The sequence below is a fragment of the Myotis yumanensis genome, unplaced genomic scaffold (assembly GCF_028538775.1).
Source record: "Myotis yumanensis isolate MYYU_CA2020_CCGP unplaced genomic scaffold, mMyoYum1.0.hap1 SCAF_8, whole genome shotgun sequence".
In the NCBI taxonomy this organism is placed as follows: Eukaryota; Metazoa; Chordata; class Mammalia; order Chiroptera; family Vespertilionidae; genus Myotis; species Myotis yumanensis.
In genome coordinates, this window is record NW_027223759.1 from 55,023,483 (window position 1) to 55,048,216 (window position 24,734).

General features: G+C 39.1%; 1 protein-coding gene and 1 pseudogene across 20 annotated transcripts in view; one reads left to right on the forward strand and one right to left on the reverse strand.

Moving 5' to 3' along the window:
• Positions 1 to 458: 458 nt before the first annotated feature.
• BAZ2B (bromodomain adjacent to zinc finger domain 2B) overlaps positions 459 to 24,734 on the forward strand; it is a 252,927-nt gene continuing 228,651 nt past the window's right edge. For 19 of the 20 annotated variants that reach the window (XM_070422897.1, XM_070422903.1, XM_070422899.1 and 16 more), the window contains exon 1: positions 459 to 818. The gene's annotated coding sequence lies outside the window, so the exon portion shown is untranslated. The remainder of the gene's footprint in view (positions 819 to 24,734) is intronic. The other variant, XM_070422918.1, reaches the window with a different exon arrangement.
• Positions 10,910 to 11,855, reverse strand: LOC139015778 (prohibitin 1 pseudogene; annotated as a pseudogene).

The window sequence follows — 24,734 nt, forward strand, 5'->3', positions numbered from 1 at the left end:
TTACAGTTTAACTTGCCCGTGTTAGGGCAGTAGTGTTTAATCCCGGGACAATCTTGCGTCCTTCTTTTTATTTTATTTTGATTTCCAAACACCCACGAATTCTTGGCATATTAATTTAGTTGGCTTATGGACTTCAACCGAATTCTGAGTTTACGGACAAAAAAGTTTAGGTGGAAATGGTTAATCTATGTTCCCTATTCTCCAGTTTACGTTTTTGAAAAATTCCGTTTTCGATCTCATTTTCTGTCCTCTCTGCTTTTAAAAGCAAAGCAAAACAAAACATGAAGTTTCCTAACTTTTTCCTGGGACCAGGAACGGTGCAAACTTAAAGCTACAGTATCCTTGGGAAGAAGAAGCAACCCCCTCCCTCCCTTGGCTCCTTTAGGAGCTGATAGGTCATTTATTATTGGAAGTGAAATGGTATAAACAATTCTCTCTCTTTTTTCCCTTGTTAACAGCAACTTTCATTGTTAGAGAGAGGAGAGAGAGAGAAGCCTTGTTGGTTGACGTCACTTGGTTCATGAAGCCTTCGCCTAGAAGTGAAGCTGCTGAACAAACCTTGAGAAGAATCATCTCCTGCTTCAATCTGCTGCTGGATAGGAACTAATCAGAGAGAGCGAGGCGGAAGACGGAGAAGGAGGGAGTTCAGGGCTTTCCCGATCACCAGTCTCACCTCCACTCCAACTCTCTACTTTTCTTGCAAAAATAATCACAGGAATAAGGAGGTGTTGGGCTTTCCAAAAAAACAAAAATCGTAACCTTCAACCATCCGGGGAAGACAAAAATCCCATCCACCGCAACTCAGTTCGAAAGTAAAGGTGAGTTAAAAATCCTCGGGTAAGAGGGGCGCGGGTGAAAATGAAAATTCCCAGTGTTGTAAGGCTGGTTGAAACAGAAAAGGAGAAACTACGCTCCGGCGAGCGGGGGAGACTCCGGAGTCGCTACCTCGAGGCGCTCGCCCTGCCCGCCCTGCTCGCCCCGCCGCGGCTGTTTACGCTCGCCGGTCGGTGTGTCTCTTTGTTGTGCTGGCTGCGAGGCTGGGGTGGTGCTCGGGGTCCCGAGTGGAGTTTGGGGGAGCAGGACGCGGGGATGCGCGGTCCTGGGTGGGAGGAGGGGGGGTGCGGTCTCAGGAGAACGTAAACTTTATTCCTAGCTGCCGGTGCCGGACTTCGGTCCAGCAGGGCCGCGGGCCGTGCCTCCCCGGCGCGGGCAGCTGCGGCCGCGAGTCCGCCTCCTTTGTGCCGGCCGCCCCGCTCGGCCGCCCGGCTGGCGTCTCTTTCTTCCTTCCTTCGGCTCCCAGCGCTCAGGTCGCCGCCAACAGTTTTGCTTAGTAAAAAAAAACAATCTCTGGCCTTGTGGAGATCGCTGTTCCAACCCGGGAATATCCACTGCCCCCCTTCTCGCCGGGGTAGTTGCGAGGTTCCCCCCACCCCCACCCTGTCCGCCTACTGCTGCCCTTTTTTGCCTCCGCCCCCTCTTTCCTGCAGGACCGATTAGCTGCGCCTGCCACCCCCCAGTTCGGCCTCTGGCTCTTCCCCGTGTAGCCTGGAGCTCTGGAGTTGACAGAAACGAGCCGGGGTGGGGGTGGGGGGCAGGTGGAACTGGGAAATACCTGGAAGGTCTATTTGTCGGCACACACGGGGCTAGAGGAGCCTAGCTGTTCCCACAGTAATGTCTCTCGGAGCAGTTCTCCCCGGGAGCCGCCGCCAGCTCTCAACTCTTCTTGGATCTTTTCATCCTCATGCTCCCCTCCCCCCGTCCCCTTTCGCGGCTCCCCTCCCCTTAGAGTAGTTCCATGAACCCCAGAATTGGGACTTGGGGAGGAAGGAAATGCTGGGAGAGGCAGAGCTGGCTCTGCTGTCGGGCGATTTTCCCTTCTTTTCTGGCTCTGCGTCTTTATCTTTTGTGTGTTGCTTCCTTGTAAAGGGAGAAGCAGCTGCAGCCCTTGGCCGAGTTGTGGAAATTTATCCCTTTGTGTATATTACAATATCCTCCATTTTTTTCCCTCTGCCCTCTAAACAACAAGCGTTTCGCCATCTTGGGCAATTTTTATTCCCAAGTCTCTCTCTTTTTTTTTTTTTATTTTTGAGGAAGGGGAAGAAGCCTTAGAGAGGCAAAAAGTGTGTCTGGATAAGACTCAAAGTTTAGGGAATGTTCAGGGGCTCAGTGACGTCATGTAAACTTTATTGGGTATTTGTCCCAAGAGTAAATTTTTCGCCCCCCCCCCCCCCCCGTTTTAAAGGACCGTGTCTCTTACTGATTAACGATAAGTTGTACTGTTTATTTTTGTGTTCTGTTCTCAAAAATGAACCTAAATGTCTACACATTGTATGATCTGGTAACAGGTGGAAAATTGTGCAAAAAAAAATGGTATAAAGTTTTATAGTGTCAGTTGATATTCACCTAGCTTTTTTTGCCTACGTGCTTTTTCTTCTTTGAGGGTTTCAAATGTTATTTTTAATCTGCGTATTCCCTTTTTTATTTACCTCACTCTCTGCTGTGGAATTTTCTTTAATCAGTTTGGTTAATATTTAGGTATACTTATTTTAGATTACCTAGATTCCCTTTTGTAATTACTCTGTTTTATACATATGTGTTTATATTTTGAAAATATATAACCATTGAAAATACTTGGAGATACTGGATCCTTTTAAAATTTAGTAGCAGATATTAAGTCAAACGACTGGTGAAAATGTGGTTAGTATTTAAAATACAGAATTGATTTTAAAATATATTTTATAACCTCAAGCTATAAGCCCTGTCAGCCATTATGAAAAGATAAACAATAAAAACCAGTGTTGTTTAAATTTGCTTGTCTAAAATAGTTTTTCACCTCACAAAAGTTCAGTTGGTCACATGATCAAACTTAATGATACACTGACTGGTATATAAATAAGAGGCACTGTAAATTGAATGGGAAAGTGGAATTCTGTCTCCTGTAGTCATTTGCAGTCAGCATATTTACTTCTCTTCTAACAAGGACATGAAACTGTCTGTATTTAATTTGCATTCTCTTTGTCTTCTGGGTTGGGGAAAAACATTGACTACAGTTAACTAAAAAAAAAATAATAGAAACAATTCTGAATACATGAAAAGGTTTGTCTAAGACATAAAAACTTGTATGTGGTATGTTTTATCTCTGTAGCAGTCTTCTTTGGTGTTATCTGCTATGCTTTTTATCTAGGAATTTGCTTTATGTAAAATGCTATATAGAAATCTTGACTGAAGTGAATGTCTGCCATTTATGTGAATTGTAGGTAGGTAAAAATGTTTAAATAGTTATAAGCACATAGAACAGATGGTTCTAAATTATACATGCAACAAAGGACTAGAAGACTTGGCAGATTACAAATGGCAAGCAACAGAGGATAAGCAGTTTAAGAAAATGGTAGTTAAATATATTTGATGTCTCATACCTATTGTAAACACTATACACATTGTCACTGTGCTGCATAATCAATAATTTGGGCAACATCGAGGCACTTGTGTCAGATAGAAAAAAGTGAGATTTTACAAATGTTTGAAATGAATGGTTAAATGTAAAATTATTTTAAGCCTATGATGACAAATAAGTTTTTTTTTTTAGGAAATCAAATTGTATGTTTTAAACATAGGAAGTTATTTATGAGAACTTAATACTGTTGTAATCATGTAATGGTTTGGAGAGAAGTAGGTACTTATTTTAAAATCCAGAGAATAATATCTTTACTATTCTCATATGTTAAACTAATATTGAAGTATAACACATTTAAGTCTTTCAAACACTACTGAAAAATATTTTTAGACTATTCAGTCTTGGAAATGCACTTATTAGACTTACTGTTAACATAATTTACTAAGTACTTATTAAATGAAGAATATATTTTAGTATTAATATTTGAGTTTTGTGCATAACATGATAATGATTTTACTTGGTGAATATAGTTCATTCAATTTTTAAAATGTAAAGATTTTTTTTAATGTAGTTTTTGCCTTTCTAGAAGTATCTGAGTAGTTATAACTAGCATTTTCAAAAGATAGGGAATAATTTAAAGTATCCAACTTGGCAGAAATTTGTTTTTATTTTTATGAACCATTTATTTAAAATTCATGTGACTGTAATGGAAACCTTGGAATTTTAGAACTGTTGCCCTTTCTCCTATTTCTTTGTTTGCATGTTTATTAGAACTGCACTGTAAAGGAGCAGATGTTTTGCCCAACATCCTGATGTGTTGCTTTTTCTTATGGGAGTGCATAACTGTTCCTTCTGATGCATCAACTTGACAGCTGGTTGATTTCATGGAGCTGCTAAGAAGCCATTAGTGGTGTCATTGAATTGAAACAGAACAGTCACTCCCAGCTTGAACTGCAATTGTTAATGTCTTTGTTGCTACTTTTGTGTTACTATACAAGATGTAGGATATCACAGTTGCTTGAAAGTTCATGTTTTTTCTGTCTCATCTCCTTGAATTTGTGAAAGTATGTGTTAAAACTTGATTACTTTTAGATTTAAAGATTTCTCAAAGAGATTTTAAGTTGTTATTTGAGGTGGTTTTTTTTGTGTGTGTGTGTGTTTTTAACCTAGTCCTTGCTAGAACTACCAAAAGAAGATATGACTTATCACAAACTAAGTAATGTGGTGATTTTGACTCCTAGATAAAATTGTGTCATCAAGGTTTAATGACATTTAATGTACTTGATATCCTGAGGTACTCTTTAAATTACCTAGTTAGGTATTTTATGAGATTTTTAAATTATAAAGTTAAATATTTCATACCATGAGGTTTTAAAAATATTGTGCTTTATTTAACAAATATTTAGTAATTTGATTAAATATTTGTTTAAACTTTTGTTGAAGAAGATATTCAGAAAAGAATTGTTGAGGAAATGGGCAGCTTTGTGTTTAATTTTCTTTATAAAGTAATGAAGATATTATTAAAGAATTGTCATTTAATTATTTAAAAAATTGAAATCATATATTTATTTCACTAATAACTTTTTTTGATAGTTCCAACTGTCAAACTGTGGTACTAAAATGGTCATTCTTTTGGTACCTATGCTCTATTTTTTCTGATTATTTGCTCCCTTTTTCTTCTTGGTGGGAGAAGAGATAAGAAGGAAAGAGGAAAAACAGTGATAATCCCAACAGGAAAAAAAATGAACTTTTCTGCAAGAAGACTTTAGGATGATAAGTTTAAAGATATAATGTAGTTTATTACTGTTAAAAGATTTTTCTAGTCCTAATATTTATTGACTTTTAATTTTTAAATCTTTAAATACATTATACATTTAAACAGATTTTCAGAGCATAAAATTTATATTTCAGATAAAATAGTTTGCTTTTAAAATACTTAAAGTGTAAAATTGATGATTAGAATATATAATTTGCTGAGTTAAATCCCATTAAAAGACTTACTATACAAAATAAATACATTTTAAACACTTATCATACACTGTTGAGTGATTCCAGGATTATAGTTTCCTGAAATCGTAAGTTTATAGATCATACATTACTGAGACTAAAGTTAAGATTTATATTGAGGTAATATGCTTTCTCCACCCTTCTATATAACAGCCACATAGTTTCTTAAAAAGAAAATCATTACCCTTAGCCTGTGATAAAATTTTTAAGAAATACATTTACTCATAACATATTTGTGTCAATGCAGATAGTCTCAAGTTAAATTGTGTAAAATTGAGTTATATAGTAAATGAAAAAATTTTTAAAGAAATCTGAATTCTTAGCTTACTTTTAGTACCCCATAATTTAAGTAGGAATTTTTCCTCATTGGGTTTCGTAAAGGAGGGCAGTTCTAATCACAAGAGTCAAAAAAAGCTTAAAACTTTAATTTATAAGTATTTTAATTTATATTAACTTTGATATTTTGGGCAATAAATATATTTAATTAATTTACAGTTACATATGGAGTTATAAAATATTGACATCTTTGCTGAAAGAAAAATAAAATGAATTTTCATGACTTTTAAATCAATTTTGAATGCTATATGATTTGTGACAAATCAATACAGTTTGAGATATAAAATATTTAATAGTCCTTATATTTGTAAGTTAAAAATTGAGTTTTCAAAATGAATAGGCTTTTTAAAGAATATGAGGCATATTTCAAAAATTACTGTACAAGATAGGGAGTTTTCAACTTGTTTTTTAAAATAGTTATATGTAGACCTAGCAGGTTTTTCTCAGTGGTTAGAGTATTGGCCCAAGGACTGAAAGCTCCCGGGTTCGGTTCCCATCAAGGGAAGTACTTCCATTATAGCAGCGGTTCTCAATCCTTTGGGGGTCCAATGACCCTTTCACAGGGGTCGCCTAAGACCATCGGAAAACACATATATAATTACATATTGTTTTTGTGATTAATCACTATGCTTTAATTATGTTCAGTTTGTAACAATGAAATTGGGGGTCACCACAACATGAGGAACTGTATTGAAGGGACGCGGCATTAGGAAGGTTGAGATCCACTGCGTGCGTTACAGGCTTCGATCCCCCGCCCCAGTCGTGCTAGTGCGGGATGTCTCTGTCTCTCTCCCTCCCTCCCATCCTCTGAAAAATCAATGGAAAAAAAAATATCCTTGGGTGAGGTTTAACAGTAGTTATTTTTATAATATATGAAATTTGACCTGTACTTAGGTTTTTGAATGCTTTTCATTCAAAATAAAAATTGTGTTAGAAATAATACTAATAATGAAGGTGATATATAGATAAGAACCCTTACTAATTTGGTTCCTTCACATATATGCATGTGTACATAAGGAAAAAGGAGCATTTGTTTGGAAGGTGGTGGTTGTATTGGTACTTAAGCTATATGTGGACATAATTGTGTGTTTTTCCTCTGTTTTCTCCTCTTAACACTTTTCCACAAGCATGCACTCATTAATCAAAGACGGTGCACTCCTGCTGAGGGCAGAGAGGTTCATCAAATTGGCAGTCAGTTTGGTGTAAAGAACGGTGTACTGAAGCTCTTAACTCACTGGGACATAAATAAATCTAAGGTCTTTGTATGCAAACCCTGGAGGTTAATACTGTATAATTCAATGTCCTGTCTTTGTTTTTATGATTGATGTTTTTGAATGTTTCAAGCTTGATGCAAGTCTTCTAGTAGGTCAGGTTTGACAATCTGATTGGCTGAAGTAAGAAAGCATTAGGTTGTCAGGACTTTGAGTATGCTGCAGAGATTTTGATTTTTTTCCCCCTACAAGATCATTGTCATATTGCCTGAGCTGTTATAGGAATGTCCCAATGATTGACATCCCCTGCTGTGATAATGGACCCAGTGCATGAAATGCCAATAGTTTGGTCCTATTTGTTCCGAAGCTTACTGCTATTTGTATCCTTAACAGAGCTAACATGTAGAACAAGCAAAACTACTGGGATTTCTCTGTAGAAATAGGGCAGGGATTTGGCTTTAACATGAAGTGGTTGCATATTCATAATTTAAGAACAGCTGGTTACAGCAAGCACATAGTCATTTGCAAGCTATTATAAACCATTCCACTCACACATGGAGCCTGTGCTTGGTGGATTTTTTTTTTTTTATTGATCTACCTGCATTTAAAATCTGGTCACTGCTGCCACAGAAGCTCTTCATTTTAGCTGTGTTTGCAACATAGAACAGCTTCAATTTAAAATATTTAATTTAAACTAAATGCTGAATAAAATGAAGAAGCTTTGGAGGAACCAAGTGTAAAAGGTCATTAATATATTCCCCATCATGTATCTTATCTTGGCCCAAACCAAACAAATCTAGATTATACAACCATTATAATTTTTGGAAAATTATGTTTTATGACTTTGATCATAGATAAATAACTGAATTATCTTTGATTTGAAAATACTATATTTTATAGTTATGTGTAGTTTTAGGAAACTGTAATTGATTAGCCTATAAAACAATTTCATCCAATATGCAGAAAAGTGACTACTTTTAGTTTATGAGTGCTGTAAGGCAAAATGGGAAGGAAAATAAAGACATTATAATTGGATTAGGATAATGCTAAACATAAAACTAGAAAGATAACTCTAATTTTTTAGAAGGAATCTAATGAGGTCTCTTCTGCTTTCTGGGTCATATCTGGAATATTAAGCACAACTGTGGTCTTACAACATTTAAATGATAATGTGTAAACTAGTTGTGCTATGATAGTTTCCTGCATGTTGTGGGAGAGGAAAATACCTTCCACATTTCAAGCTTTCAGTGAGAAGAGCAGAAGGAGAAAAAAGTTAAATGTGATTCAGATATCCTTGTAGGAATCACGGGGAGCTCTAGCTCTGCCTTGATTTGTGTATGTTAAAAGGAATGGATACCTCAGTGATTTACAATGATGGTGATTATGCTGAGCTTTCCACACAACATAGTGTTAGGTTCACATGTGCATGCATGTGTTTGTCTCCACACCAGATGATAAAGTAGCTTTCAGCACTTCAAGGTTGAGTACCAGTCCTAAGAGTACATTTTACTCTTTCTTGGCTTCACAAATGGCTGGATATGTTAGTAATATAACAGAATATATGGCCAAATTTAATCTAGCTGATGGTAGGCTGTACTTTTTTTCAAATAATAAATTCAAAGGTTATTAAAGGACGACATGGTACATTTTAGTTTTGAGTTGTGTAGGGTAATAACTATATATATAGTTAACTTGCCATTATTTGAGGTTAAATTAGTCATTTTGTGAATTATTCTATGCCCTTTTTTTCTCTCCCTTTGACTATTGTCCCTTCAGCTATTTCCCTGCTCTTTAGCATCTCATCACAGAATAAGCTATGGAAATAAAAGGGAGTAAAATTCAAATAAATCTAATTTCCCTCCCTTTCCCACTTGATAAATCAGACGGACAGAAGACCTTATATTTTCACCAAAATGAAGGTTTTGGGGATCAGCGAAGCCGCGAGGCCTCCCGCCCCCGGGATCAGCCTAGCCGCGAGACCTCACGGCCCCGGGATCAGCAGAGCCGTGAGGCCTGATGGCTGTGGGGGGGTTGGGGGGGCTCAGAGCCCGGAGCCCAGCCAGAGCGAAGGCCTGGGTCCTGGGTGCCAGAGGAAAACTGGTGCCAGCAGCCAAGGGAAGGGAAGGCCTATTGCACGAATCTCTTCGTGCAACAGGCCTCTAGTATTTATATAAAAAAAGAAATATGAGGTAATGGACTCAATTTTAAAAATACTAGTAATCCAATAAAACAGTAGACAATTTAGCCATTACTTAAGAAATGAATCGACTAACTAAAGACAACCTCAGGAGAATCACAGGTATTTGGTATACTCATTGTTTTAGTATAATGAAAGGGGAAAGGGGGCGGGGCAGCTACCTTCATTCGTCATGTTAAAACAATGCTGTCTTCAAACATAATCTTGAAGAACTGTGGATTAAAATTTGTGAAAGCTCAGAATAGGGCAGAGATAACTACTGGTTGGAATCATTAGAAAGGCTCTTTGGTTTAAGTACCATTGAATTATACCAAGAAGAATGAGTAAACTGAATATTCAGAGATCCAAAAAAGGACACCATGAGTCCCCTATATGACAAATAAAGCAATGGGCACTGGGAGTGGTTGTGGTTCTGCAACCTTTTTAAGGTCACCCTGTTCCACACTTCTCCTATAAAGAAAAGAAAATGTTATGGGATCTTCTTTTTTCTCCATAGCTTTCACAATTGATGGCATAGCTTTCTCTAGAGAAGGTGGGTTAATCAGTTTCAATGATAGGTGTTGTTTGTAAAGGCAGGCTAAAATAGACAAAACTGCCCTTTTTGGTCAAAGTTACTCAAAATATTGTGTTTCACATGGCATTAACCAGAACTATTTCCTATTTCGTTCTTTTCCTGTGCTTTTATAAATGTTTTTTCTTGAACGTGTGGTCATATCTGCTAACAACATTGAGCAGGGGAAATATCACCTTGCTTTCCCTTTTCTCAATTTCCAAGGGGATTTGATAACTGACTCAAAAAATTCTTCTACTTTTTTTTAGTTCCTTTGGATGAATGAAGACGGACAGTAACTTGTAATTACATTAGTCCTGAATTTCACTAATAATAGAAATCACACTAAAAATAGAGAGTATGACAAGGAAAGATAAAAAAAATTCAAACATAAATGTACAAGGTCTTATTTTCAGTGGTTAGTCTTTACCTAACTTTATTATTGCTGTACTAAGATAATGAAATTGGTTTTACTTTCCTTATTTGCAATATTGTGATGAACATTTGCTTGCAAGAAATATTCAGAAGAAAACCTTAAAACTTTTACATAATCATTTTTTGTTATCTTGTATGATAATGAGTTTTGAGGTAAGTAAAAGGTGGAAATAGAAGGCTATTTTGTGTCTGAGTTCAGAGAGAAGCCATACTTACATCTTTTCTGGTTTCTATGATGACACTAGAGGCCCGGTGCATGAAATTTGTGTACTTAGGGGGGTCCCTCGGCCTGGCCTGCGCCCTTTCGCAGTCTGGGAGCCCTCGGGGGATGTCCAACTGATGGCTTAGGCTGGCTCCCGTCGGACATCTGGCAGTCGACATCCTTAGCACTGCCATGGAGGCAGGAGAGGCTCGCCAGCCATGAGCCCGGCTCAGGGCCTCTGGCCGAGGGGTGCACACTGACCACCAGGGGGCAGCTCCTGCATTGAGCGTCTGCCCCATGGTGGTCAGTGAGCATCATAGCGACCAGTTGTATTTGGGTGATTTGCATATTAGCCTTTAATTATATAGGATGGTTGAAACATACTTTGGAACTTCTTGTAAGAAAGATTATTAACATAAACCATTATAGTGACAAAAAAAGCAGGAAAGCTCATCTTGAGGATCTGAAACAAATCAGGGAGCAGTCTGTAAGTCTCAGGATGATGTGTTTCTTTTTTTTTTAGCGGTCTGAAGTGATTTTACTTTTACTTCCTTCACTTTAAGCCAATGATGAAATTTCACAGTGATTCTGGGGTAGGGGCAGAAGGAACACAATGATAAGAATCCTCAGGGCTGTGGCCACGGGGCGGAGCAGGTGCGGGCAGGGCAGGCCTCACTGGGGAAGTCGGCAGGTAGGTGATGTTCCGAGAGCGGGAGAGCTGGTAGGCGATGTCCTCCGCGGCTTCCAGCTTGCGCAGCTCGATCAGGCCATCGCCCGCTGTAGCAAGCGAGTCTGCGATCAGCGCGGCGGCTTTGGCATCGCCCTCAGCAGAGATGATGGCTGCCTTCTTCTGCTGCTCAGCCTTTTCCACCACAAATCTGGCCATCTCCGCTTCCTGCTGGGCCACCTGTTTGGCTTCTACCGCTTCTGTGAACTCCTTCCCGAAGGTTAGATGCGTCAAGGACACGTCATCCAGGAGGATCCCGAAGGTCGCGGCTCGCTCGGTCAGGTCGTCGCTCACTTGTCTGGAGACCAGCTCTCTCTGGGTGATGAGTTCTTCAGCGTCAAAGCGAGCCACCACTGACTTGAGGGTCTCTGTGGTGATGGAGGGCAGCACGCTCTCGGCATAACCCTCTCCGATGCTGGTGAAGATGCGGGGAAGTTGGCTAGTGACTGGACGGAAAAGGATGCGCAGGGTGATGTTGACATTCTGTAAATCTTTGCTACCAGTGATGACTGGCACGTTACGGGGTTGAGAACGGCAGTCAAAGATAATCGGTTTCTGTACCCAAGGGATGAGAAAGTGAGTCCCTTCCCCCACCACGATGTCCTGCACTCCACGGAACCGGTCAAAGATGACAGCTCGGTGCCCAGCATCCACATTATACAAGACCGAGTTCGCCACGCCTCCCGCAACGGCTAAGGCCAGGCCAAACTTGCCAATGGATGCAAACACTTTGGCAGCCATGTCTCCTTCTGCCGGACCCACTCACACCTGCTTCTACTCTGACCTCCACAAGGCTTCCCCCAGTTTCTCCTTTTATGGCTTGTTAGTGTAGCATACTGCAAGCAATAGGTCTGTGAGGCAACAGTAACTGACAGGTTGTGGGTCAGATCTCTATTTTAAAAGAGGGGCTACTTCAGAGCTAATGCAAGTGTTAGGAGGTGGGTAGGAACAACAAAAAGGATAAACAGTTTCAAGGAAGGCTTTTAAATGAGATTAAGTGGAGTGGAGCATTGTTATGTAATTGAGTATCAAGATATTCTCCATTGCCCTGGCAAGCATGACTCAGTTGGTTGGAACAGTGTCCACAGCGTCCAGTGCACTGGAAGGTCACTGGAAGGTCGAGGGTTTCATTCCTGGACAGGGCAGGTACCTAAGTTGGGGATTTGATTCCCAGTGGGGGCATGTAGCAGAGGCAATTGATCGACGTACCTCTCAGATCCATATTTCTCTCTCTAAAATCAGTAAGAATTAAAAATAAAGATTTCCTTCATTGTGGTCTAAGTGTCATAACATTGAATTCCTGTGCATTGTCATTAATATTTTCTGCAAACTTGTTGAAAAAATAACTCTTATCTATAATCAGACCTTGGGGATTTGAAGTTGGAAGTTAAAGGGTTAGGGAAGGGCTGTGTAAACAGTAAACAGTTGGTCCAGGAAGAGAACATGTAGTAACTTTGGCAGGTTAGGTAAAAGCTCTCCTTCCCCTTCCCTCTCCAGAAAGTCTGTTCATTGGTGTACTTGCCAAAACTCATAAAAGAAAAGAATTTGTTTAAAGAATGTGTAAGTGCTTTTGTACTATGTGTGAAATGGGAGGGTAGGAGGAAGCCATGCTCAGGAAGAAGAAAAAAAAGCCAACTAGAAAGTGACTAGAGTTTACTGGGTTTTGTTTGTTTTTTAATGAAGTGTGCTATGACATATAGTACCTTGAATTTGACCTTTTTCATCTTAATGTGAGACACCTTTTGAACTAGGTCATTTTTTGCAACTCATTGCAAATATTTTATTCTAAGTAGGTGGCGTTTGATATGTTGCAGCTGAAGTCCAGAGGTACCAACTAAATTAATTACATGTATCTGGCATGTTTGCTTCTGTATTTGTAATCTCAGCTCTTCACAAGTGAGCTAAAAATAATCCTGTAGTTACCCAGAAAAACAAATAAAAAACGCTTATTAGTTTCTCATGTTTAGTACTATTGTAATGTGCTAATAATCTTATATTAGGCAGTGGTGATTAGTTAAATAAATTGATCACTAAATTGAGAAACAAGAATCAGGTCAGCATCTATCTTAATAACTGGAAACAGTTCAGGGTGCCCAGAATAAAATGTATGGCCTGTAATATGCTCAAGGAGTTCGTAATTTATTTAGAGAGAGTCTGTACATAGAGTCAAGTCTTGTCTTTTGTGAGTTTAACTTACGGAAATTCAATTATTTATGTTAGGAAAATAACTGGGGGTGGGGAAGGAAAAACAATTTTAGTGGCCATCATTTACTCAGTGAACTTCTGGTCTAGGTGGGATACATGAATCAGGTGCTTTCTGTTCCTCAGTAGCTCTTGCAGTGTGAGTGTGTTACAGTAAATGTGGCTCTTAGGTCTTAATGTAAATATTTTTTGTGTATCATAGCTCCTAATGGCAGGCCAGCTATGAGTATCTGGAGCTCAGTAAATGATACTCGTTTTAATGCTAGTGGTCAGATTGGTTGTGTTGGACTTATCTGGACTTAATGAGAAACAGTATATTCATCTCTAGTGTGGTCCATGTCAAAGTTAATATTTACTATATTTTAATACAACCTGCCGACTAGATATTACCCACACTCCCCTACCCCCAATAATATGAGTTTATACTGTATGTGAAGGTAGCATGGTTCAGGATAGTTCATATGCTTAAGTATTGCTATTGATATCTCTAAATGTAAAGGGGAAAAATGGTTGGAATTAAAGGGGTTCAATTTCAGTTGGGCTTTAAAGGAGGTTGTAGATACTTTATCTTAGAATGGCAATCTGAACAAAGAAATGGATGGAGGGAAACCTACCTAAAATTTGTTTGAAAATAATAAGAAAGTTAGAAAGGGAAATTTTGGTTAGCTAATAGATTTTTAAGCAGAGTTGTGACATGATTAAAAAGTTGTTTTAGAAAGATAGAGTTGGAAGAAATCTGTTAAATGGAAAGAAAGACCAGTGTTTATTGTAGAAATTGGTGTCAGTTGGTAATGACTAGACTGGTAGCAATGTGTATGGGCAGAGGGATAAATATCAGGTACGTAATAATTTAAAGGAATGAGGTTGAGCTAGTTTGTGGAGGTAGGAGATTGTATTACCTTATGTTCAAATCTATTTCACATGACTATAACAATAATTTGATGTAGCTGAACACTTATTTTCTCCTTTTAAGATGATGTAAGTGAGAACTAGAGAGATTGGCTGTGGCTTACCACTTGTCAGTAGTTAGATGTTTTTTCTAATACATCATACAACCTCATGATGAGTTTAGCTTAAGACAAACTCCCATCTGTTTTTTAAAACCCTTTTACATGCCTCCTGGTATATCAAATTATACATAGATGAATAATCACATCCAGCTAGCCTAATATTTTATATTTGTGTTTATTGTTCTGTGTGTGTTTGTACCACTGGAAAACATCAGTTTCTGAAAACCATTGGGTGATAGGAAGCAGCATGTTCTAAACATATTACAGATATGCCATACTTGAATATAGAATTTCATGATGCCATGATTTTGCACCCGATGTACTCTATGCAATTCATATTTCCCTTCTTTTTTCTTGGTAAAATCTGCTTATTTTTTAATACTATTGTGAAGACTTACTTTTGTGAAATCCTTCCAACCCTCTTCCTCACCACACAGTTATTTGCTTCTTCTCTGTGTCCCAATATAATGCTAATAGTGCAACATGTGCATATAGATAGATAGATTGATTCTCTCCTTCCTACTTTTATAAATAATGTTTCTATGAACATTTTTATGCATAATGCTTTTATTTGTTGTTGTTTGCATTGTTTCATGGGATAAATTCCCAGAAATGCAATTACTAGGTCAAGGGCTTGGGATAATTAAGGTTCTTAATATATGTATTATGAACTTGGCTTTTGAAAGAATTATATGAGTTTATATCTCTCTAGCAATATATAACTGCACCTATTTTACCATACCTTCATTGCATTGGGTATATGCGTCATTTTTAGTTCTTGCTAATTCCATTGTGAAAAGTTGTACCTTATTTAATCTGCATTTATGTGACTAGAGTGAGCATTTTTGTCAGTATCTTAACCTGCTGTATTTCTCTTTGGCATTTGCCTGTTATTGCACTGAAATCTTAGTGTATATATATGATATTTACAAATCCTTCTAAGTATTAATGATATACTCGTATTACATTTACTATAATTATTTTGCATTTTTAAAAGACCGCTTTAAATATATATACATATATATATATTTTATTTCAGAGAGGAAGGGAGAGGAAAAGAGAGATAGAAACATCAGTGATGAGAGAGAATCATAGATCAACTGCCTCCTGCATACTCCCTACTGAGGATTGAACCTGCAACCTGGGAATTGAGCCCACAGTGCTGGCATGTGCCCTGACTGGGAATCAAACCATGACCTCCTGTTCATAGGTCGATACTCAACCACTGAGCTACACTGGCCAGGCTATTTTGTATTTTAATACTTCTTTATTTACAGACATGTGAAAATTAACTTGCCCAGTTATTTAGATTTTATATTTTACTAGAGGCTGGGTGCACGAAATTCATGCACAGGTAGGGTCCCTAGGCTTGGTCAGCAATCAGGTCTGATCTGTGGGGCGACTGGTGGGGCAATCAGGGGGCCTCTGCTGGTACCTGCCTTGGCCAGCTTGACATCACCTGGTCGCTGGCCCTGGCCCCTGCCGCCACCTGTGGTTGCCTGCCTCTGCGGGTTGACCGGTGGGGTGATCGGGGGGGCCCCCATTGGCACCTGCCTTGGCTGGCCTGGTGCTACCCTCTCGCCGGCCCTGCTCCGATTGCCCCACCGCCACCACCAGTGGGGCAATTGGGGAGCCCCCCGCTGGCACCCGCCTTGGCTGGCCTGGGGGAAGCTCCTGCATTGAACGTCTGCCCCCTAGTGGTCAGTGCACATCATAGCAACCAGTCATTCCACCTGTTGTTCTGCCATTCGGTCGATTTGCATATTAGGCTTTTATTATATAGGATTATTATTAAATCTTTATTGGTGAAAGTATTACATATGTTCCCCTTTTTTCCCTTCTACCTGCCCCAGCCCCCCACCCAGGCCTTTACCAACCTATTGTCTGTGTCCATGGGTGTTATTTAGATTTTAAAAAACATTTTCCATTTTTGTTTGACATGTGATTTTTTCCTTTTTTTTTTTTTTTTTTGCTAGTGAAATTGTTCTTTAATGCACATGTTAAGCCCAATTTCCCATCAACATTTGTTATCTATATCACATTTCCATTTGTATACTCTACTAGTAAAATCTCTATTAGAAGGAATGTTGAAGTAGATAACTGGTGGCCAACTTTTTAAACTATTGTCAATTTTTTGTTGTTTTGCTTCTACCTCTTGTCGCAAAATACTTAGATGTTGCTGGTTTTTAATATTTGAGGTAAACAACATGGTGACCTGGGCAACATACATAGAGATCGAAAATGTTCTCTCCTAAAACTTTTTCTCTGAATCTCTTGAGGTCTGTGTTATGAGTACACCTGTGATTTTATGTTTGAAGATCAGCCTTTGATTTAGGCAGTTCCCCTGTTTCACGGAGAGCTTGGCATACTGGCAGATATGTGTGTGTGTGTGTGTGTGTGTTGCGGGGGGGAGGGGGGGTGTTGGGAAATGGCCACCCTGTAATACTGTGGGTTATGAGTTTTGTATGGTGAGTCAGTGCTTACTTATGCCTGCTTAGTCAAATTTGATCATCGCCTGCAAAGCTGGCTCCTTTTCAACCCTAATAATAGGTTGAGGGAAATTAAAAAAATGAGGCTAAAGGTAGCCCTTGATGTTTTTTTGCTATGTGAACATGGGTCCCAATCTTTGTGATCCCCACTTCTCATATAAGCCTTCCATGTTCCTAAACTTTAATTCTGCAGGTTATGGGATGGGACATTATGTAATATTCTCATTTATTTCCTAAAATCTGTACCTTTTAGTACCTTGGGGTATATGTTTGTGGAATCAGTCTTGTTATAATACTGTTCTTTTCCCTGGCTTCTTCTTTGATGATGGCGTTCCAACCACTGGCTTTGGCTCTTTTTGGTGGGTTTTTTTGAGTTTGATAATGCAGATGGATGCTCTCTTATTTAGATATTAAGGTTTTCTTCATATAACCAGAAAAGCTTTTCAGAAGGGATTATACCATTTTATACTTTTGCCACTGGACTCTAAGAATGTTTTTTTTTTAAATTGTCTTCTTAATGGGAATAACTTCATTTTAATTTGTATATCTTAACTAATTTTATTTTTTATTGCTTTATGGATTTTAGAGAGGTAAGAGAAAAACATTAACTCATTGTTCCACTTATTTATGCATTTATTGGTTGTTTCTTTTTTAAAAAAAATTAAATCTTTATTGTTCAGATTATTACAGTTGTTCCTCTTTTTTCCCCCCATAGGTCCCCTCCACCCGGTTCCCACCCCACCCTCTGCCCTTACCCCTCCCCCCCACCACCACTGTCCTCATCCATAGGTGTACGATTTTTGTCCAGTCTCTTCCCGCACCCCCCACACCCCTTTCCTCCCGAGAATAGTCAGTCCATTCCCTTTCTATGCCCCTGATTCTATTATATTCACCAGTTTATTCTGTTCATCAGATTATTTATTCACTTGATTTTTAGATTCACTTGTTGATAGATGTGTATTTGTTGTTCATAATTTGTATCTTTACCTTTTTCTTCTTCTTCCTCTTCTTAAAGGATACCTTTAAGAAGGTATTTCATATACTGGTTTGGTGGTGATGAACTCCTTTATCTTGTTCTTATCTGTGAAGCTCTCTATCTGACCTTCAATTCTGAATGATAGCTTTGCTGGGTAAAGTAATCTTGGTTGTAGGTTCTTGCTATTCATCACTTTGAATATTTCTTGCCACTCCCTTCTGGCCTGCATAGTTTCTGTTGAGAAATCAGCTGACAGTCGTATGGGTACTCCCTTGTAGGTAACTGACTTTTTTTCTCTTGCTGCTTTTAAGATTCTCTCTTTGTCTTTTGTTCTTGGCATTATAATTATGATGTGTCTTGGTGTGGTCCTCTTTGGATTCCTTTTGTTTGGGGTTCTCTGCGCTTCCTGGACTTGTAAGTCTATTTCTTTCACCAGGTAGGGGAAGTTTTCTGTCATTATTTCTTCAAATAGGTTTTCAATATTTTGCTCTCTCTCTTCTTCTGGCACCCCCATAATTCGGATGTTGGTATGCTTGAAGTTGTCCCAGAGGCTTCTTACACTATCTTCATATTTTTGGATTCTTTTTTCTTTTTGTTTTTCCGGTTGGGTGTTTTTTACTTCTTCATATTTCAAATCTTTGACTTGATTCTTGCGATCCTCTAGTCTGCTGTTGGAACTCTGTATAATATTCTTTATTTCAGTCAGTGTATGCTTAATTTCTAGTTGGTCCTTTTTCATATCCTCGAGGGTCTTACTAGATTTCTTGAGGGTCTCACTAAATTTATGGCGGTTTCTAGAAAATTCTTGAAAAACCTTATAAGTGTGGTTTTGAACTCTATATCCTGTAGTTAGCTTTCCTCCATTTCTGTCATTTGTGACCTGTTTCTTTGTCTCCACATTTGGCTGCTTCCCTGTGTTGGTAGAGTGGCTTTCTGTGCTAGGTGTCCTATAGGGCCCAGTGGCTCAGCCTCCCCAATTACCTGAGGTGGACACTCTTGGTGCACCCCGTTGTGGGCTTTGTGCACAGTCTTATTGTAGTTAAGCCTTGATTGTTGTAGGTATCACTGGGAGGAATTGACCTCCAGGCCAATTGGCTGTGAGAATCAGCTGTGCCTGCAGTGGGAGAACTTCTGTGCTGGAGACATCCTTCTGGGGCAAGACTTGCTTCAGTGGGGCTTTGGTGCTCACTGAGTCTGCCCCCTGAGTGTGTCCCTTATGGATCTGAGGAGTTGTAATCTGGATGGTCCCACTCTGACCACTGGGTACACTGGCTCTTGGATCTCTAAGGAGGTGTTAATTTAGCCTCTGCCTGAGGCTACCCAGCAGGAGCTATGGAGAGATCTGCAGATTCCCCTTCTTTGTTTGAGATTTGAAGGTGCCCAGATGAGGCCCAGCTGTGAAGGAATGCAAGCTGCTGTGGGGCCTTGGACCTTCTTTTGGAAGTTCTGGGTCTCTCTGACCCAGCTGCAGTTTGTTAGGTAATTTTCAGATTGCAAAGGGCCAGGCCTTTCATATGCAAAAGCCTCTGCACACAGCTTGGGTGGGGCAGGGTCTCAGGGGATCAACAGGGCAGAGCAAACAGCTATGGGTGGCCCTCAGCCCTACCCTAAGAGCCCCGCCTCTCAGTGTCCTGGTAATCGCTGCAAGCACCTCTGAGAGAAAGCCACCCTCGAGTTCCGACCGATGCCAGACAGTCCAGTTTCTCCCCTTATGAGTCTGGGTCCCCAGAGACTTGCCCGGAACTGGTTTTCAGGGCCGTTGGGAGCTTGAGACTCCCTGCCGATTGAAAAAGACAACCGAGTCCTCAGTTGCCAGCCCTTTCCACGTGCGCCTCCGTACCTCTGCACTTTACTTCCGCACCTCCTCTGAGTCTCAGTGTGCTTTTCTGTTTCCTTCTTGAATTTCCACTCAGCCAGCCTTCCTGTGGTTCTGGATGATGTCCGTTTTGTCTTTTAGTTGTATTTTTGAAGTGGTTGTGGGAGGCAGCAATTTCTGGTGTTTACCTATGCCGCCATCTTCTATTGGTTGTTTCTGGTGCGTACCCTGACAGGGAATGGAACCTGCAACTTTGGAATATCAGCACTACTCTAACCAACTGAGCTATCTGGCCAGGCCTTAATTTTATATTTTTAACTGTTATAGGAACATATAATCGCATGTTCCTAAGTTTATTGGGGAATTATATTTTTGTTTGAATTGTTCAGAAGAAATGGTTTTGGAAAGATTTTTGGAGGTTTGTGATCATAATAATCTTAAAGATTTTTCTTGATCCCCACAAAAAACTGGTCTCATTATGATGTATGGCTGATTATTTTCATAGATGCAGCAAGAATATTAACCTCATAGAGCTCCTTGAGTTTGTTTTTGCATATCTGTAAGCTGTATACAATTGTATAACTACTGAGCCTACAAAATTAACTGTGACTGTAACTTTTCATAAGGAATCTCAGCTAGTACACTTAAAAGCCACTGTTAATTTGTTTTTCTCAGGGTAGAAAAGCAAGCCCAGGACACTATCAGATTTTACCTACACTAGTATCCTTAAATATCCCTCAAATTTTTAAGGTTCCTGGCCTGCTGTGAAGCGATCTTCCTTATCACCTGTAAGGCTGAGCCCTTATAAGCCAGAGCCCAGGCCAGTTTTCCTGGTAGGGCTTTGTAGGCATTGGATCTATAAGTAAAGTCAACCTTGTTATACCTGTTTAAATGAGCATTGTTCTCAAATGTGACCCTCCAGGTAAAACATTTGTTGCTTAATAAGTTTATCCAATTATGTCCTGATGAAAAGGAGGACAAATTATTATTATTATTTTTTATTTTTTTTATTTTTTTTTTATTTTTTGCTAAAAGTATTACAAAGGGTATTACATAAGTGTCCTTCCCCCCCCCCCCCACCCTTGACAAGCCCCTGCCCTCCCTTACTCCCCAGTGTCTTATGTCCATTAGTTATGGTTATATGGATGCATACAAGTCCTTCAGTTGATCTCTTACTCCCCTCCCTCCTGTCCCCCAACCCTCCCTGGCCTTCCCACTGCAGTCCGACAATCGGTTTGAGGCAGCTCTGCCACTGTATTTATTATTGTTCAAAAGTTTGTAATGGTCTTAATTATCCATGAAAGAGTGAGATCATGTGGTATTTTTCCTTCAATGACTGGCTTGTTTCACTTAGCATAATGCTCTCCAGTTCCATCCATGCTGTTGCAAATGGTAAGAGTTCCTTCTTTTTAACAGCAGCATAGTATTCCATCGTGTAGATGTACCACAGTTTTCTAATCCATTCATCTACTGTTGGGCACTTAGGCTGTTTCCAGATCTTAGCTATGGTGAATTGTGCTGCTATGAACATCTGGGTGCATATATCCTTTCTGATTGGTGTTTCTGGTTTCTTGGGATATATTCCTAGAAGTGGGATCACAGGGTCAAATGGGAGTTCCATTTCCAATTTTTTGAGGAACCTCCATACTGCCTTCCATAGTGGCTGCACCAGTCTGCATTCCCACCAGCAGTGCACAAGTGTAAGGAGGACAAATTATTATTGAATCTATGCAAATATTTCTATTGCTATGAAAAGGAGATGCTTGCCATGGCCTGTGTAGCTCAGATGGTGGGTGTGGTCCAGTGCACCAAAAGGTTGCTGGTGCTATTGTCTGGGTTTCGGGCTTGATCCCCAGTAGGGGGAGTTCAGGAGGCGGCTGATCAATGTTCTGTGCTCACATTGATGTTTCTTTCTCCCTATCCATCTGCCACCTCCCCCATCTCTAAAAAAATCAATAAAATATTTTAAAAAGAAAAGGAGATTCTCTAAAGAGTTTCTGAATTCTGAGAGTTAGTGAAAGTATTTTAAATGTCTTATTTTGGTTTATAGAAGCAGAGTTTACTAATAGTTTGGTTATAGAAAGCTTTTGAAGAACGAAAATAAAACATTCAAATAGTATCAACAATATTCCAATCAAATACACTTTCTATCATTAGTTCATTCAGTACTATGTAATTTTTGTTATTTCTTTTGGGTCAGCTGAGATTGGGTTAGCTGTCTACTGTTATGAAGGTGTTTGCTGGTAGATTAAAAAGGGTCCTGGAAATCTTGACTCAAAGGTGGTACTAGAGTTGTTTGAGAGATATCACCCTAAGAGCCTGTACTCATATTCTGACCTTTGGAGTTAATAGTTTGAAGTACCTGGTATACTCCTTTTCTCAGACTCTGAACCTCTCTTTTGTTGAAGACACAAACTCTGGCCTACAGCTTTTGGCAGAGCTTTTAAAGAAATATCAGAGTAAAATAACAGTTATCAGTGGAAAACAGAGACTCAATGGCCGTGGTGAATTTGTTACTGAAATTAATAATAGAATGGGGAAGTGTAAAATTCTCTACTGGAGTACAGTACAGTAGGTCCTCAAGCTATGTTGGAGATCCATTCCTACGGAGCGATGTAATGCGATTTTCGCTGTAAGTTGGAACCCACCTACATAAGCACCTACGTCACTCACATGGAGCACAGACACATCTGCAATAATGAAGTGAAACAGTGAAAAAAATTTAAAAGAAAGATAACAATTCCTGACCTTTACTTGTGGTAAGTAAATAATAAAAAAAAATAAAGCACATATGTAAATATATTGAAATGACAGAACTTTTTTTTTTTTTTTAAATAAATGGGAGATGGCTACGTAACCACAAAACAACGTATGTCGAGTCTGATGTAACCAGAGGACTGTCTGTATCTATTTCATGAAAATAATTATTTTCCCTGAGGATAAAAATATAAAGGACAGTGAGAACATTGACACATCTCTAGGGACTTTCTCACAAAACAAAATTTTTGAAATATTTATTATTAACACTTTACAAACTTAACCTAAGAAAGATACCTGTCTTTCTTGGTTTGACAGCTTTTTCAATGTGCTCTTACAAATAGTAACTTATCAAATAAACCTAATTCTTTCTAGCAGCAATAATCTGGTAGAAGTAACAAATCTTTTTTGTTTTCTTGGGGCACACTGGGAAATTGCAAAGATAATTTTAGTGTAAAATATTGTAAAAGGTTTTATATTTTTATATTTAGGATATTAGGATAATGCAAAATTGAGAGTTAGAAGATATGTGGCTTGATTAAAGTAGAATCATGGGAAAGGATGATAAATGGTTATGGAAAGAGACTAGACTTGGGGTGGTGAACACACAATACAGTATAGAATTATACACTTGAAACATATATAATTTTATTAATCAACTAGAGGCCTGGTGCACGAATTCGTGCACAGGTGGGGTCCAGCCGGCCCACCCTGATCGGGGTGGGAGGTCCAATTGGGGCCAGGCCAGAGAGGGGGAGGGACCGTGGGCAGTTGGCCAGTGGGGAGGGGGCTGCGGGAGGTTGGCTGGCCGGCCCCGCCCCTGATCCAGGTGGGGGGGGGGCGGCTATCGGGGCCACAGTGTGCATCAAAGCAACCGGTCATTCTGATCGTGATGTCACCTCAGTAAATTAAATAAAAACTTTAAAAGTTCAAATAAAAAAATAATGTATAATCATGGGTGCCTGAGATACAATACTTGCTTACCTATTTAGTCAAAGTAACAATAAAAATAAACATAGAAGATAATATTTTTCCTGTGTTAAAGAACAAAAATTCGGTGAGTGTGAGATCTAATTGGCTTTATTAAGTAATTAATGAATGAGGCAGCATCCCGTCTAGCAATTAGAGAGGAACTCTAAGAAGCTATACAAATTGAAGGCTTTTATAGGCAGAAACTGGTCAGGATATGAAAGTTATCAGCACAAGTAAAAAGATGGTTTCAGGGAAGGTTATCTTCCCTTAGGACAAGGTGGGGTCTTATCTTGCAGAAACCTCAGCTTCCTGTGGGGAGGCTGGAGAGGGCCCACGTGACAGATTACCTCATTGGTTCTCACCAGAAAATTCCAGACTGATTAAGATGACATTCTTGGGGAATTCCTGGGCAATTAGGTCAGTTATGAAATGTAGGCTCAGTATTCTGGGTGTTTAGCACAAGTGACTCCATTTGGGTCTTGCGGTTTTCTCATGAACCGCAAGCCCTGGTTCATAAGTGAGAGAAATCTTTATTCCTTTATCCTGATATTCTTCTTTTTGTAGTTAATAGTTTGAAGTGCCTGGTACATTTCTTTTCTCCGGCTCTGACATGTTTCTACTATTTAGGCACATTTACATAGGAGAAGAATAGCCTTTCATATTGAAGATGAAGGTATTAATCAGTATCTCAAGGAAGCAAGCCCATCAACACTGAGTGAAATTGCTAAGATTTAAAATGTTTCATAGCTTCTTTTTAGAATTGGCTCTTATAAATCAAGGCATATAAAATTCACTTTCCAAGTTAATCCTTCAGTATCAGTCTCTCAGATTCCAGAACAAATCGATACTTTACTTGAGGTCATTGATTACCTCTGGGGGATCTATGAGGTCAAAAGTATTTTCATAACAATAGTAAGATGTTATTTATGTTAATTGCGATGCATTCATTATTGCTGTCTTCAAATGTATTAATAAATGTTTAAAATAATATCTGAATTTGAATTTTCAATGTAATAAATATCAATAGCTATAATCCCTAGTGTCCCAGCTTTAGGACAAAACCCTTTTAAAAAAATGCATATACCCAGTTGTATTTCTCTGTCACTGTTGCTCCTAATGTAGTCTCAACTACTCATATTGATTATAACTTTTAGCTAAACTAATTTCAGAGAGAAATGTTTGGGGTGGATAATCGAGAATTATCTGCCATACACCAGCATTTTAGCAGACTAGCAGAGTTCCTGAGCATTCATAACACAACTTTTTATAGCCACACATAATGTCTTTTGTACCTTAAAGTAGCAAAAATAAACACTTTGATTAACATGACCCAGAACTTTAGCTCCTTAATACTAAAATAAGAAGCAAAGGTATAGCCGAAACCGGTTTGGCTCAGTGGATAGAGCGTCGGCCTGCGGACTGAAAGGTCCCAGGTTCGATTCCGGTCAAGGGC